This window comes from Pipra filicauda, unplaced genomic scaffold (assembly GCF_003945595.2).
Source record: "Pipra filicauda isolate LSUMZ 115617 unplaced genomic scaffold, ASM394559v2 scaffold232_size1229904_pilon, whole genome shotgun sequence".
In the NCBI taxonomy this organism is placed as follows: domain Eukaryota; kingdom Metazoa; phylum Chordata; class Aves; order Passeriformes; family Pipridae; genus Pipra; species Pipra filicauda.
In genome coordinates, this window is record NW_024104346.1 from 49549 (window position 1) to 64578 (window position 15030).

Consider the following 15030-nt stretch of genomic DNA (forward strand, 5'->3'; position numbering starts at 1 on the left):
GACAAGAAATCCCTGTCTCCCACAGCAGAGGGGAAGGTGCCACATTTCCCACAGGGAAAGATTTCCAGCTACATATGGATATTTGTGTGTCTTTTTCCACTGAGCAGCTTCAGCCCCAACAAAGGCACAACCCTCTGCTCCTGATCCCGTTCCACGTCAAGGTTTATTCCAGCCCTCCCTCCATCCACAGGGAATCACCACCAATCCACAGGGAATCACCACCAATGCACAGGGAATCACCACCCAATGCACAGGGAATCACCACCCAATCCACAGGGAATCACCACCCAATCCACAGGGAATCACCACCCAATCCACAGGGAATCACCACCCAATCCACAGGGAATCACCACCAATCCACAGGGAATCACCACCAATCCACAGGGAATCACCACCAATCCCCAAATCTGCTATTCCAAAGCAGTGAGGATCTCTAACACATTCTCAGCTCGGCACCTCCTGCAGCCTCCACTTCCCAAGGCACAGAATGAACTGTTGGATTTTAATTCCAGGGTGTGGGAATCTGACAGGGAATGACAGGGAGGACGTCAGGAGGTTGTATTTTCAGTCTCAAAGCAAGACAGGAAGAATTCCAGGTAAGGAAACTATGGAAATAAGTGACTGACAAGTTACCTGCTGACTCTTCAACAACTATTTGCATTATAATACAACCTGCCTACAAAGTGAGGTATTTCAAGTATTTATAAAAAGATACAGAGATATAAATATTCCAATGAGTGTTAAATTGGCTCTCCCTCACCTTGATCTTTGTCAAATGCAGACAAAAAATAGTTTAGGCACATAAATAAAAGCTAATCCTTGAAAACCTGCTCCAGCCTGGCAATATTTCAACACTAGACAGAGTCCTGGGTGCCTGTGGGGATGCAATTCATCTTGGGGACAGGGCAGATCACTTCTCAAGGCTTTCAAAATATAAATTACCATTGCATTTAACCCACTTAAGTGCTGCACTGGGAAATAATGCTGCACACAACCCAATGAAACAACAGGTTAAAACAAAAGGAAAAACTGTAAAGGAGGAAAGAGGAAGAAAATTTCAGCACCACGAAATTTCTTGCACTAAATATCTGTGTGTTCAGCCAGAAATGGTTTGCTCAGGTCATCTATAATTTAAAAAGGTCCTGTGGATGAACACTAAAGAATTCCTATGTTCAAGTTAAAACACAGGACTGATTTCAGAAGGATTCTCAACTACTTTATGTGACTGCTTGGGATCATTTTGTGATAAATTGAGTGAGAGTAGAAACAAGAGTCACCAACAAGCTGATTTTCCTAAAAACTTCCAGAAAAAAAAAATCACTATATAAAAGCCTAAGCAGGTTAAAACTGCTCAGAACACGAGTACAGGAATTCCTCCTCATTAAAACAGAAATGATCTGAAGGTGCCTGAAAGCATCAGAGGAGGATTGTCAAGGTAAAAACCCAAAGTGTCACACAAACCTCCAGCTCAGCAGTGAAACCATTCCTGGGCAATTAGGTAATTCCTTCAGCCAGGGAGAAGCCTGAGCTCTCTCCTCTTGCAGAAATCCTCCCAGCAGGATTAGTGGCAGCAAAAAGCTCCCCAAGCACACCCTGGATAAGCTCAGCCAAGGGAGGAGGATCCTTGGATTTCACACACCTGTGTCTAAACCTGTTTGGTTTTTTGCTAAGGAGCCCGCAGGGAAATGCTACAGCTTCCTTCTGCTCCATCCATCCCTGAGTTCCTTCCTGCTGGAGCATCCTGAGCTCAGCCAAGGCAGGCTCCAGGGCTTTAGGAGCAAACTGGCTCCTCCAACACCAAACTGGGCTGGAGAACAGAAGCTGGAGTCCAGCTTTGGGTGCCACCAAGAGCGACCAGAGCCAGAGAGGAGGTGCTGATCCCACACACACACACTGGGAAAGTCCCTTGGGAGCTGGACATGGCCCTGCTCCCCCCAACACTCACTGCACAGGAGCTGTCACCTCTCCAGAGCTCCTGCTGGCCTGGGGACCAAGGGACAAGGGCTGGGGAGGTGCTGGAGGGTCTGGAGGGGCCACTTGAGGAGTACTGAGGGCACTTGGTGTGTCCAGCTGGAGCAGAGAGGGCTGAGGGCAGAGCCCAGCAGGGGCTGCAGCTCCTCAGAGGGGCAGCTCCGACCTCTGGGTGAGCAGGGACAGCACCCAGGGAAGGGCTGGAGCTGTGCCAGGGCAGGGTCAGGTTGGATCTCAGGGAAAGGTTCTTCCCCCAGAGGCTGGTTGGGCACTGCCCAGGCTCCCCAGGGCAGTGGGCACAGCCCCAAGGCTGCCAGAGCTCCAGGAGGGTTTGGACAGGGTGGGATTGTTGGGGTGTCTGTGCAGGGCCTGGGGTTGGACTGGATGATCCTTGTGAGTCCCTTCCAGCTCAGGATATTCCAGGTGTGCTATGGTGACCTTGGATGAGCTGAACTCCCAGCCTGAGCCCCAGGAGCTGCAACCCAAAAACCAGGCTGTGAGGTGCTCCTGCAGGAGAATCTTGGGGAGGAGGTTCCCACACCCAGACTGAGAGCAGGGACACCTCACTGAGGGAAAGAGCAGCAAGAAAACAACACTCCTCCCAAAAAAAAAAACAACCCACACAGAGCAAGAAACAAGGGAACGAGTTGCCCAGGGAGGCTGTGGATATCCCATCCCTGGAAGTGTCCAAGGCCAGGCTGGAGCAACCTGGGCTAGTGGAAAGTGTCCCTGCCCATGGCAGAGGGGTGGGAAATAGAGAAATCTTTAAGGCTCCTCCCAACCCAAACCATCCTGTGATTCTGTAACAGGGAAGGCTGGGATACACCTGCTTCCCACCAGCCAACCCACCCACCCAGCCCGGAATATGCTCCATCAACACAAACATCTTGTTTCCAGACTCAGGGAAAGAGAAACTAAAGGCCAAAAAAAGCTGAGGCCTGGGCAGAAAAGTGCCCAGGGGTGATTACAGAGCACATTAACAGGCACATCCCAACAGCTCCACCAGCAGCACTCAGCAATTAGAGCTGTTCTGCTCACCCGAGCACGACACCTTGGACAAACACTGAACTTCCCAAATCCTGGGGCAGCTGACAAATGTGGAACAGCTTCACTTCACAGGAGGGCAAAGGAAGCATGAACACACCTCTGGTGTCCGTGGCTGGGGTTTGGGGGGTTTTGTTGTGACTATTTTTATAACCAGCTGCTGGTTTGTGCTCTTTCCTGGGTGCCCTGGGAAGGGGGAAGCAGCCAAACGGAGCCGCCTCCCCCCGGACAATCCGCCACTTCAGCAGGAACTGAGATGGAAAACACAACCCACAGGAAAATCACTAACAAACCCAACATCTCTGAGCTTGCAATTCCACCCAGAGCAGGTATTTGTCTGGAAAAACACCAGCCAGGAGCAGCCCACCAGAGCCAGCCACAGCCATCCCAGGCCTCGCCACACGAGTTCGGGAATGGGAACAGAAGGACAACATCCCCATCCAGGGAGGGTCATGTCACTGCTTCTGACAAGCTTCTCCCAAGCTGGGCCTGACTGAGGAATCAACCAAACAGGGTGGGGAGCAGATCTAAATGAAATTTATCCAAATATCCCAAGGGATATGCAAACAGCCAGAGGGAAGTCATTGAGAACCCCGGGGCTCTTCCTGAAGGAGGGAAGGGCTCAGCAGCAGCATCACGTACCACAGGTCCTGGTGCTGTCAGAAGTGGCAGGTTCTTTGCATACAAAACAGCCACATTCCCAGGATTTAGGTTATGGGAAAGAGCCCCTTGTGTTCCGTGGCAAAAGCAGCACATTCCATCCAAGTGTCTCAAAAAATGGCTGAAACCGAAGCACAAGAGAAGCTAAAAAGAAACGAGACACAAGCTCAAGTGTTTTGCCTTAAAGTCCTTAAATTACAGCTACAAATAAGGAGAACACACAAATATTTCTGGAAACGAATCCCCTCCACCAGATCCTACCCTGAGACAAACACACATTTACCACCTCCACGCCGACGGTGCTTAAAGGCTCCCACCCCTCCAAAAAAACCCTCCCCAAACTCTTCTGAAGTGGTTTCACAACCACCACTGGCCCCCAAAGTCACAAGTTAATCATTAAGAAGCAGCATTAAAGAAAAAGAGGAAATTCATGGCTTGTTCTCTCCTTTTCTGTGTTTTAGATACACCATTTTTACCAGGAAAAAACCAAAACCCAACACCACAGCACCCAAAAAAAACCACCCTGGAAGCCTGAAGAATAAAAAATAGAGGCCAAAACGGAGTGTTTAGATTCAATATTAATCCCAGCATTCCATGATCCTTCCAGTGTGCTGCAGGAACTCCCCCCACTGTGTGTTTTGGGAGCCTGTCCTCGATTTAAAAGTAAAATGCACTTGAATGTCTAAAGAATGAGCTCTGGGGAGCACCAAGTGCCAGACACTTGATCCTGCCAGGAGCAGGAGGAACAATCCAGCAACCCACAACTGCTTCCCTGAGAAGAACAAATGCAGTTTGATATGAATTTAGCAACACATCCCTTTAAATGGGAGCAAAGGCTTTGATGTAGGAGAAAGCACCTCCACGAGCTGCTGCTCCTCCTGAAATCAGAGCAATTTGCAGCATCAAAGTATCAAATGGAGAATAAACCCAGAGTTTGAAGTGGACTGTGAGAGCAACCTCGAGCACTGGAGGAATTCTAAAAGGCTGCAGCCCCACAGCACCTGTTCTGCACAAGATTCTGCCCCTGTTTGATTTCAAACCAAACCTTGGAGAAGTGGTGGTTAAATGGGCTGAAATTGCTCCCACGGAGATCTCGTGCCTCCCATAATAAAATTCACTGTGAATTCTCTCTGCTTTGAGATCTACTCACGTCAAGAGAGAGAATTCCTTTCAGGAAATCCCATCAGATTTATTTCCATGTTCCCTCCATGGAGGCCGAGCAGCACCAGAGCCCAGCGTGGCTGGGAACTCAAAGGTGCCACAAAACCCACCCTAAATTACTTTGAGTTGCTTTGGGAGGTGGCAACAGCGGTGTAACAACAATTAATTGGGTTTGTTATCAATGGCTTCTCCTTCCACCTCAACATTCAGGCCTTGCCTGCTCAATTACACAGAATTATTAAATCAGTAATGCAGTGCAGCTCCTTGAGCCGTGTTGGCACCACAAACTGATATTTGCTGACACCTTCCACTAGCCCAGGTTGCTCCAAGCTGGCCTTGGACACTCCCAGGGATGGGGCAGCCACAGCTTCTCTGGGAAATCCATTCCAGCCCCTCCCCACCCTCACAGGGAAGGATTTCTCCCAATATCCCATCTGACCCTGCCCTCTGGAAGTGGGAAGCCATTCCCCTTTTTCCTGTCACTCCAGGCTCTCGTCCAAAGTCCCTCTCCAGCTTCCAAAGTTATCCTAATAAAAAGGAAGCAGGAACACTTGTAAAATGAGACATAATTGGCTCTACAATCCACAGCAGCACATTCACAACCCAATTATTTCAGCACATCGCTGCACTAACGACCCTGGGGTTATTAAAGCATGAAAACTTCCATCATTATGGACAGGCAACAAATTAAGAATAAAATTACAGCTAAAAGACAGGCCAAAATCAGATTTAACACTGGATTTATTTATCCAAAAGATACAGGGGCTCCCTTCCAGTTCTATAAAGTCCAAGTCAGCCTCTCAGGGGATGAACACAAACTCTGGGAAGTCTGAAGTTCTGCTCTCCACGAAAACATCAAACCCCAAGTTTTTAGACATTTTAAATCAAGTTCTTAAGTAGTTAAAAGGTTATTTCAGGAGTGAAATGCTGCAGTAAACTACCCACAGAGGATACTGAGCGCTTCTTGCTAAAGGCTCTCGAGAGCAGGTTGAAAAACTGTGTTTAAGTTGTGCTGATCTTGCCTTAGGGCAGGAAAAATAAACCAATGACCACTTCAGGGGCCTTCCAGCCATTTTTCCTTGGAATATTCAGCAGGTTATTCCACCTGTGGAACATCAGCTCCCTAAAATCTCTATTTATTCCCTCTGTTTCCACTCCTCCCAGGCACAGGCTTTGATTTAAGCCTGGATCAGTCACAAAGTCAGCGAGGGGCACCTGGATTCCCAATTCCAAGAAGAGACAACTCCTTAAAGCAGGGAAGTTTGGTGCCAGCAGCTGCTCCAGGGGCAGCTCTGCACCCCTCCCAGGGCTCACCTGCCATGGAAGTTGTGCTGGATCCCAGCCTTGCCCCTCTCCCAGGAATTCTGCTCCTCCCTTCTCCCAGGACACTCAGCAGCTGCCTTTGGGATAAGAGCTGCCTCTCCACTTCCCACTGACAGCAGGAGGGAGCTGATCCCTCTCCACTGGCCAGGAAAACCACCTCACCTTCAGCTGTGCCAAGCAGGATTTGGCTGGATAAACTTCCCTGTTCCCACTTCGTTAAGGAATTACAGCCCTGAGACAACCTAGAACACCCTGAACGCCATAAAATATGAGCTGAATGCCACAAAACACGAATTGAATGCCACAAAATACGAGTTATTCCCAAGATTTTGTGACTTTAAGGAAGAGGGAAAGGCTGCACCAGCCTGTGCTTCCCGTGAGCTTTGTCATTTTGGGTGGAAAAGTCGAATAAATGGGATGATTTTAAGGGCTGCAGGGTTACTGTTCTGTACTTACATATAGTTCTATTTATTTTTTTTTTTCCTGTATAAAAATATCCCTCTGGTTCTATTTTCTACAGAGCAGTCAGTGTTCCTATTACTTGGGCAAGTTCCACTATCAAATGGCATCTTGCAAAAGTTCAAATTAATTATTTTTCACAGGAACAGCCCCAAGTCTTTCACCTCCCTGAGATCAGCAGATCTGCCTTAACCTGAGCACGACCTGAGCTGCTGAACAGGCAGCCAGGAGGGTTCAATCAGGGGGTCTACAGCTTTTTTTTATTATTTTTTTACTTTATTATAAACCTGCAAATCTCCACCTTCAGTGCAGGAACAGCCCCAGCTCCAAGTGACCTGCTCTGATTTAGCAGGAAGTGACCAAATAAACAGCCAAGGGAAGAAAATCCCCTCGGTGAGATCTCAGCACTGACGTTTTTGAGAAGAAAACAAAAAAAAAACCACTTTTTTTTTAAAAAACAAACTCCCAGGAAGCTTTGGCAGGTGTCCTGAAGTTTGTTCTTGCTGTCAGTGCCCCTTTGTAACAGCTGCTGGATTTTCTGCCCTTCTGAAGGAGAAGATAAACTGACTTTAATCGCTCTGAAACACAAGATAAACTGTCTCCTTTAGCAAAATGTAACAACTCGAGAGTTTAGGGCCACAAATCTCCACGTTTTAATTCACTTACAACATGGGCAGAGCAATAAGCCCTGAAATGAAGAAAGCACTTCATGTGCCAACTCTATCAAAATACAGATGTCACCCCCATTATATAAATGCAAGATATTAGTCCGATTAAATAAAATAAACCCCAAATACACTGGCTGGAAAGGTGACCTCCTGAGGGCACCCAGCACCTCACATGAACCCTCTTCCTCCTCCTCACTGAGGTGCCCAACTTGGGACCTTCTAAAATGTCCTTTACACCTTCACTGCCTCGGCTGGGACAAAAAACCAAGCGTGGAAAAGTCATTAAGATAAAAAAAATGAGGCTGTTTTCTCTTCCAGGTTAAAACCTTAGGAAGAAAACTAAAAAAAAAAAAAACAAAAACAAAACCACAAACCCAAAAAAACCCCACAAAAACCTCTTAGAAAATAAAGCCAAAAAATAAACCTCCTAGGGAAAAAAAAACCACAACAGCTAGAAAAGAAAACTTCTAGACAAAGGAAATAAAGAAACACCTCCCAGGAAAAGCCAGGGGACACACAGACTTCACTGATTGAAATGGGACCTCGAGGACCTTCCTGCCCCTTATGGTGCTGGGAAAAAAAAAAAGTCAGGAACTGGTGTAATTTGTTAATAAATCCATTTACAGAGTTCCCAGGTTCTTCCTGCTGCTCTTGACCTAGAAAGATCAAGCAGCACCTCTTCTTCCCCAGCCTCCTGCGAGCTGGAGCCACGAAATATGTAACAAATATTGGGGGCAACCAAGACTTCTGCAGGGGTTTTATTCTAATTTATGGTGGCTGAAGGTTCCCTCGTGTTCTGCCAACACCTAAAAACACATTGTAGCTGAACATACCCCACTTTGGAGGCAAATCCATTAAAGCAACTCATTTTTGCTTCAAGATGCTCACAGTGACCTTCATCCTCAGGGTGAACCCCCCAGTTCTGGCCCACAACCTGCTCCAGGAGTTCCTTAAACATCCCTCCTTGTTGAGAGGTGACTCGTGGTGACATTTCTCTTTCTCACACTCAAAACTGTGACAGGCCAAGAAGTTCAATCACCAGAGATGAGAGGCACTGCCTTAATTTAAATTAAAACGACAAATTTAAACTGAAACAACCCCCAAATAACACTTTGGGGCTGGGGACAACTCGGGGTGAAGCCAAGCCCGTGGGAATCCTGAGAGGAGGCACCAGAGCAGGTTCCTGGGCCTGGACCCACTTCCTAAAAGCCCGACAAAAATAAGCTTCCAGGGGAAATTTTGCCAAAACACCACTTTTAAGGCCAACAAGGAGCAAGGAGGGAGGGGGGAGAAGGGCGAGGGCACACGGAGCTGTGTCACCCCGGGAGGACAGGGCAGAGCAGCAGCTCCGAGCATCTCCCCCAAGGAATGCCTGCGACGTGATTCACCTCCCCAGCCGAAAACTAACTTTAATCGGGATCTCCCGGCTCTCCCCCGGTGTCCGGCGGGACCGGCTCCGGTTTTTTCCCCCCCCACCTCGCGTTTTTGTTTTTTTTTGTTGCTGTTTTATTTTTTTCCCCCCCCTCGGTCCAAAGTGCCGCGAACAAACTTTGTCCTTCACCGCGGCGGCTCCGAGCTCTGGCATTTCAAGGTCACTCGTGCAGGCCCCGCTCCAAGTTGTGCTGCGGCGGCGGCGGCGGCCGGGGGGTCCCCGGGAGGGGTCCCGGGGGGTCCCGGGGGTGGTCCCGGAGCCTCTTTGGGCTGCGAAACCCCCCCGTTAATCGCTGCCCCCCCCCCGCTGTCAGCGCCGCCCGTGACCTTCGGGGGGGCGAGGGGGGGTGTTGGCGATCCGAACGATAACAAAGGGTGGTTCGGGCCCGCCGGGGGTTTCGGGGTGCGGGGGTTCCGCTGCCCCCCCCCCCCTTCCCCGGGTCAAGGGCAGCGGGGGGGCCCCGCGGCGCTGGGGGCACGGCGGGGAAGGCAACCCGCTGCTTTGACCCCCCTTCCCGCACCCCCCCGCGCCGCGGGGACCACCGGGGGGGTCACCCCGCGGTTCTACGCGCCCCTCACCCCCCCGCCCCCCGAGGACACGCAACACCGGGACGAGCATCCCCCGCGGCACCCGCGGCCTGTCCGCCCCCGCAGCGCCGCGCGGCGCCCCCCGGGCACTCACCGGCGGGCGGGGGGCGGCGGCCATGCCCCCTGCGTGCGGCGGTGCCCCCGCGGGGCCGGTGCCGAGGGTTCCCCCTCCCCACAAGGGCCGGGCCGTGCCCGCGGCCCCTTTAACGGCGGCGGCCCCGCGCGCCCCGCTGCGCGCGCCCGGCCCGCCCCGCGCCCGCGCCCATTGGCTGCGCGCCCCGCGGCCCCCCCGCGCCCATTGGCCGCCGCGGCGGCTCCCCGCTCGCCTATTGGCTGATCTCTCGGCCCTCCCCTCTCAAAACCCGCTCCCATTGGCCGCCGCCGCGGCGCAGCCTCGCCGGCCGCTTCCTGCTTTTAAAGTTACCTTGAGCGGCGGCCGCAGGGGTCAGCGCTGGCCCCGCCCCCCCGCCGCCGCGCTCCCATTGGCTGCTTCCCCGCCCCCTGCCGTTCAAAAGGGCTGGGGAGACCTCTGATTGGCCCGCGCGCCCGTCACTCTCCCGGAGGGTTCCTCCCACCCGCCCCGCCCACCAGCGGGTCACGGGGGCGGCGCGCGCGCGAGGGCGGCGGGAGCGCGCGCGGGGCCGGGAATTAGGGAATCCCGGAGGATTTGGGGCTGGGAGGGGTCTCTGGAGATCACCCAGTCCAACCCCCCTGCCCAGGCAGGGTCACCTGGAGCAGGTGCCACAGGGACGTGTCCAGGTGGGTCTGGGATGTCTCCAGAGACTCCAAGCCCTCCCTGGGCAGCTGTTCCAGGCTCTGCCACCTCCATGGAAAGGAATGAGTTCTGCCTCAGGCTGAGGTGGAACTTGGCTGTTATGGCCATTGCTCCTTGTCCTGTCACCACTGAACAGAGCCTGGGACCATCCTCTGACACCCCCTGGAGTTATTGTATGGATTGGTGAGACATTTACATGGGTTGATGAGATATTTGTAGGGATTGATGGATCCCCTCTCAGCCTTCCCCTCTCCACACTGACCAGGCCCAGCTCCCCCAGTCTCTGCTCATCCCAGAGATGCTCCAGACCCCAAATCATCTCTGTGGCCTCTGCTGGACCCTCCCCAGCAGCTCCTGGTCTTTCTCATCCTGAGGAGCCCAGACCTGGACACAGCTCTGGATGTGCCTCCCCAGAGTGGAGCAGAGGGGCAGGATCCTTCCCTGACCCGCTGAGACCTCCTGGTGCTCCCAGTGGGAACAGGCACATATTCCCTGGCTGTTATCCCCACAGGAAGGACTCCTCCACGGGAACCACCCCGGATCACACACTGACACTCCCACGTGTCTCCAGAGACCAACAAACAACCCACGGGATGAGAAAAAACCCCCACAGGTTTCTTTCCAAAATCCCTGGTTCGGCAGCTGCCCCGGCACAGCCCCGGATCCCTCCGACATTCCCGGCATTCCCACCCCCAAACACCAACAATTCCCCTGCACAGCCTTAACCACACTCCAGCCTCACCCTCCTCGAGCCCCCAACACCCCTTTGGATGGGATGGAAAGCTGGGAATGTCGTGCTCTCAAAGGACAGGGTGGCCCATGGACACACACAATTCCCAGCAGATTATCAACAACACCCCAAGGGATTTCCAGCATTCCAATACGTAATTTACTGCTTGGAAATAACGTGCTGACGGGATTATCCAGAGGAAAAAATATTGGGAAGCACAGCCAAGGCTCGACTAGTCCTGCAGATTAAATCAGTTTGAACCTGATAGCAAGGGGAGATTAATTTAAAAATAGACCTTCCCGGTGGTTTGGTCAATACAAGTGGTTAAAACATGACTTTAAAATAAATAAATACACTCCGTTCTCTTCCTGTGTCATTCCTCAGATAAAAGCCTGGGCCTGGAAGCTGCGGAATTCTGACTATTGGAGGTATGTGAGGTACTTTTGGTGGTATGAAAAACAAACCCGAGCAGCCCCAGCACCCTTCCTGCGGAGCACAGGAATGCCTGGCTGGAATTCCGACTGCCCAAACACATTCCCGTGTGCTCTGTCACATCCCAAGGGACCCCCTGTCACTCTTCTGCTCACAGGAATTTCGGGAACAGCCCCGGGAACAACCCAGCACAGCCACTGAGCTGCTGCTCACAGAGTATTTCATAATTCTACATGACAGTGAAAACTCATCAATTTTGGGATTAGTAAAGGGGGGAAAAAACCCACCTAAATTAATTTTGGGAAGTCCCAAAGTAAAGGGTTTATTTGTGGGGAAGACCCCACTAATATAATTTTTGGGAAGCCCTACTGTAAAGGGTTTATTTCAATCATTGCAGCTGTTCTTGCTCTGGAACCACAAAGGGTTGAGGTGACACCTGGGAATTGCTGAAATCCTGCTGGAAAGATTTGCTGAAATCCTGCTGGAAAGATTTAACCAGGATCTGAAGGGAAGGGACAAAAAGGATGGAGAGGCCTGGAGTGCCAGGACAAGGGGGAATGGCTTCCCACTGCCAGAGGGCAGGGTTACAGGGGAGATTGGGAAGGAATCCTTCCCTGGGAGGGTGGGGAGGGGCTGGAATGGATTTCCCAGAGAAGCTGTGGCTGCCCCATCCCTGGAAGTGTCCAAGGCCAGCTTGGAGCAACCTGGGAGAGTGGGAGGTGTCCCTGGCCATGGCAGGGGGTGGATCTGGAGACCTTTAAGGTCCCTTCCAACCCAAAGCACTCTGGGATTCTGTGAACTAAAGCTACTGGAAAAACAAGGAGAAAGGAACGTCCTGAACTCCCTCACCTGTCCCTGCCCTTTGCAGGCTGTGCCTTTCCAAGGAACGTGTCCCTGCACATTATCCCCGTGGGGCAGGAGAACGTGCAGGGACAAACATGGCTTATCTTGGGAAAGGACAAAATAAGGAGGCCCAGAGCAGCCAGGCAGGAGGAATGACCCAGCCCGAGGGCCCCAGGCAACCACAGCTCCCGGGGAACCGGCGGGATCTCACCTCATTCCCACCCAGAACCAGGAGCTCCAAGGGCTGACTCAAGGCACCACTTTGTGCCTTGACCAAAAACCCCGTGTTCACCCCAAAATGTAGAATCACAGAATATCCTGAGTTGAAGGGACCCCCAAGGACCATCCATCCAACCCCTGGCCCTGCACAGACACCCAAACAATCCCACCCTGGCCCTCAGAGCATTGTCCAAACCCTCCTGGAGCTCTGGCAGCCTTGGGGCTGTGCCCACTGCCCTGGGGAGCCTGGGCAGTGCCCAACCAGCCTCTGGGGGAAGAACCTTTCCCTGAGATCCAACCTAAACACAGCTCCAGGCGTTCCCTGGGTCCTGTCCCTGGTTATGACAGAGCCTGGTGTGACATCCCACCCCAGGGTGTCACCACAACACCCCAGGGCCCCTGGGCCCAGGTAAAGTCGAGGCTGGAACAGAGCCCGGATCACCTGAGGACAAACAGACCCAGCAGGAATAGCCCAGTCCAAAAACAGCACCTAATTTAAGGAGGGCAGGGATAAACCTAAGAAAAGACAAGGGATGTTGCCAAGGGCAACAGCAGGCAGGGATGTGGGATGGCCCAGGAGGGAAGTTTTGTAGGACTGGAGGGAAAGGGAACCACAAGCTCATGGGTCATTTGCTGCAGCCAGACGAGGTTTTTAATCACCCATGCTCAGCCTGCAATGGAGACAATTTCTTCCTAAAAATCCGTTTTCTTCCTAAATACATGGAGAATATGTCACTCCACAAGACAAGGGTCTCAAAGGGTGTCACATTCCAAAAGAAGGCACTGTCGTTTCTTCTGTGAAAACCCAAAGTCTGCCAGAGCTCCAGGTCCTGGAGCTGGCCCTGGGACACAGCTCAGCCACCACAAAAGCCAACACTGTCACCCCCATTGTCCTGCACCCCCCACCAGCCCTGATCCCCCAAACACCTGCCCAGGGAATGCTGCAGCTGGAGAAGGAACCGACCTGAGTGAAATCCCACCAGGCCAAAAGAATTCCCTTTGATCCAGGCCACACCCACACTGCTTACAGTGTATGGGGCATTTCTTTTATTCCCTCAGCTCAGGAAAAAGCAGGATTTAGGGAGACCATATTTATGCGGAAGCATCTTCACAGCTCTCGGTGCTTTTAGGTTTTAAACACAGATTAAACAACCCCTCGGGTATTACCAGAGACACCACAGCTGCCTCTCCCCCTCTTTCTGCCAAGCACTGTGGCAGAGTCTGGAGCAGCTCCTTAAGGCTTGTGGGGCAAAAAAACCCCAAAGTTTGGTAAAATAGAATCAGAGAATCATGGAATGGTTTGGGTTGGAAGGGAATTTGAAGATCACCCAGCTTCACCCCCTGCCATGGGCAGGGACACCTTCCACTAGCCCAGGTTGCTCCAAGCTGGCCCTGGACACTTCCAGGGATGGGGCAGCCACAGCTTCTCTGGGTAACCAGTGCCAGGGCCTCACGTCCCTCACAGGGAAGGATTTCTTCCCAATCTCTAATCTAAACCTAAACACCGAGTTCTTCTCTACCCCTTCCCACCCTGTTCTCAAGACAGGTCAGGATCACAACAGGCCTTGGAATCACAGAATGGTTTGGGTTGGGAAGGGCCTTAAAGCCCATCCAGTTCCACCCCCTGCCACGGGCAGGGACACCTTCCACCACCCCAGATCGCTCAAGGCCGAATCCAACCTGGCCTTGGACACTTCCCGGGATGGGGTAGCCACAGCTTCTCTGGGCAACCCGTGCCGGTCCCTCCCCATCCCCATCCCGGGGGTCCCGATCCGGCCCCGGTTCCCCCCGGCCCGGTCCGACCCCCCCGGCCGGGCGCGCGCGGGACAACGGTCCGTTCCCAGTCCTCTCCCCGGTCCGCACCGCGCGGCCCAATCAGCGCCCGGCCCTCCCCGCCCGCCTCCCCCGCGCGGGCCAATCAGCGCGCGCGCCGCGCCCCGGCCAATCGCCGCGCGCGGCCGTTGGGGTGGAGGGGATGGGGGGGGGGAGAGCCCGCAACGACCCCTCTCACGGGCCGCCCCCGCCCCGCGCCCCCTCACGGGCTTCCCCGCGCCGCCCTCCCCGCGCACTCACCGAGGCGGCCCGCGCCGCGACCTCCCGCTGCTCCGCGCGGCGCCCGCGCTGCCTCCGGCGCGGCTCGGCGGCGGGAGGCGGGAGGGGAAAGAGGAGGGGGGTGAGGGGGGGGCGACCGGAGCGGAGTGAGCGCCCGGCGGCCGAGAAACAAGATGGCGGCGGGGCCGTGAGGCGGCGGGGCGGAGGCTCCGCCCTCTTCCCCCCCCCCCCGCCTCCACGGGCCGCGGCGGGCGCGTGACCCGGCGGAGATCTCGCGAGAGCGGCGGGGGCGGGAGGGGCAATGGCGGGTGAGGGGAAGGACCGGGCCCGGGGTGAGGGGAACGGACGAGCCTCGAGGGGCGGCCAGACCCTCCCTCTGGGACAAGTCTGTCCTGTCCTACACCCCTGCGGGCCGCGGCTCCGAGGCGTTAGGCCTCTGCCAAGGCCAACTTCCAGGTTTTTCCTTTGTGAAACGAGCGGGAAGCCTGTGGTGTTTCGCTGTGAAGTGTGCTTGTAATAAATTGAGTGGTGGATAAATCCATTAAATATGTTGGATAAAGAGAGTGATGACCCTCAATAAACGTTCTCCAGGCCAGAATTTGGCATATTCTGGGGAATTTTAAAGGGTTTTTTTGAATGGAATAATAATAATAATAATAATAATAATAATAATA

General features: G+C 53.3%; 1 protein-coding gene across 7 annotated transcripts in view; it reads right to left on the reverse strand.

Moving 5' to 3' along the window:
• NFYC (nuclear transcription factor Y subunit gamma) overlaps window positions 1–14462 on the reverse strand; it is a 31690-nt gene extending 17228 nt beyond the window's left edge. Inside the window, exons 1-2 of one of the 7 annotated variants that reach the window (XM_027743223.2) lie at window positions 14378–14462; window positions 3658–3819 (exon numbers count right to left, since the gene is read on the reverse strand). The gene's annotated coding sequence lies outside the window, so the exon portion shown is untranslated. Of the gene's footprint in view, window positions 1–3657; window positions 3820–9399; window positions 9478–14377 lie in introns of those variants that run through there. The other 6 variants (XM_039381578.1, XM_039381581.1, XM_039381580.1 and 3 more) reach the window with 6 other exon arrangements.
• Window positions 14463–15030: the final 568 nt, after the last annotated feature.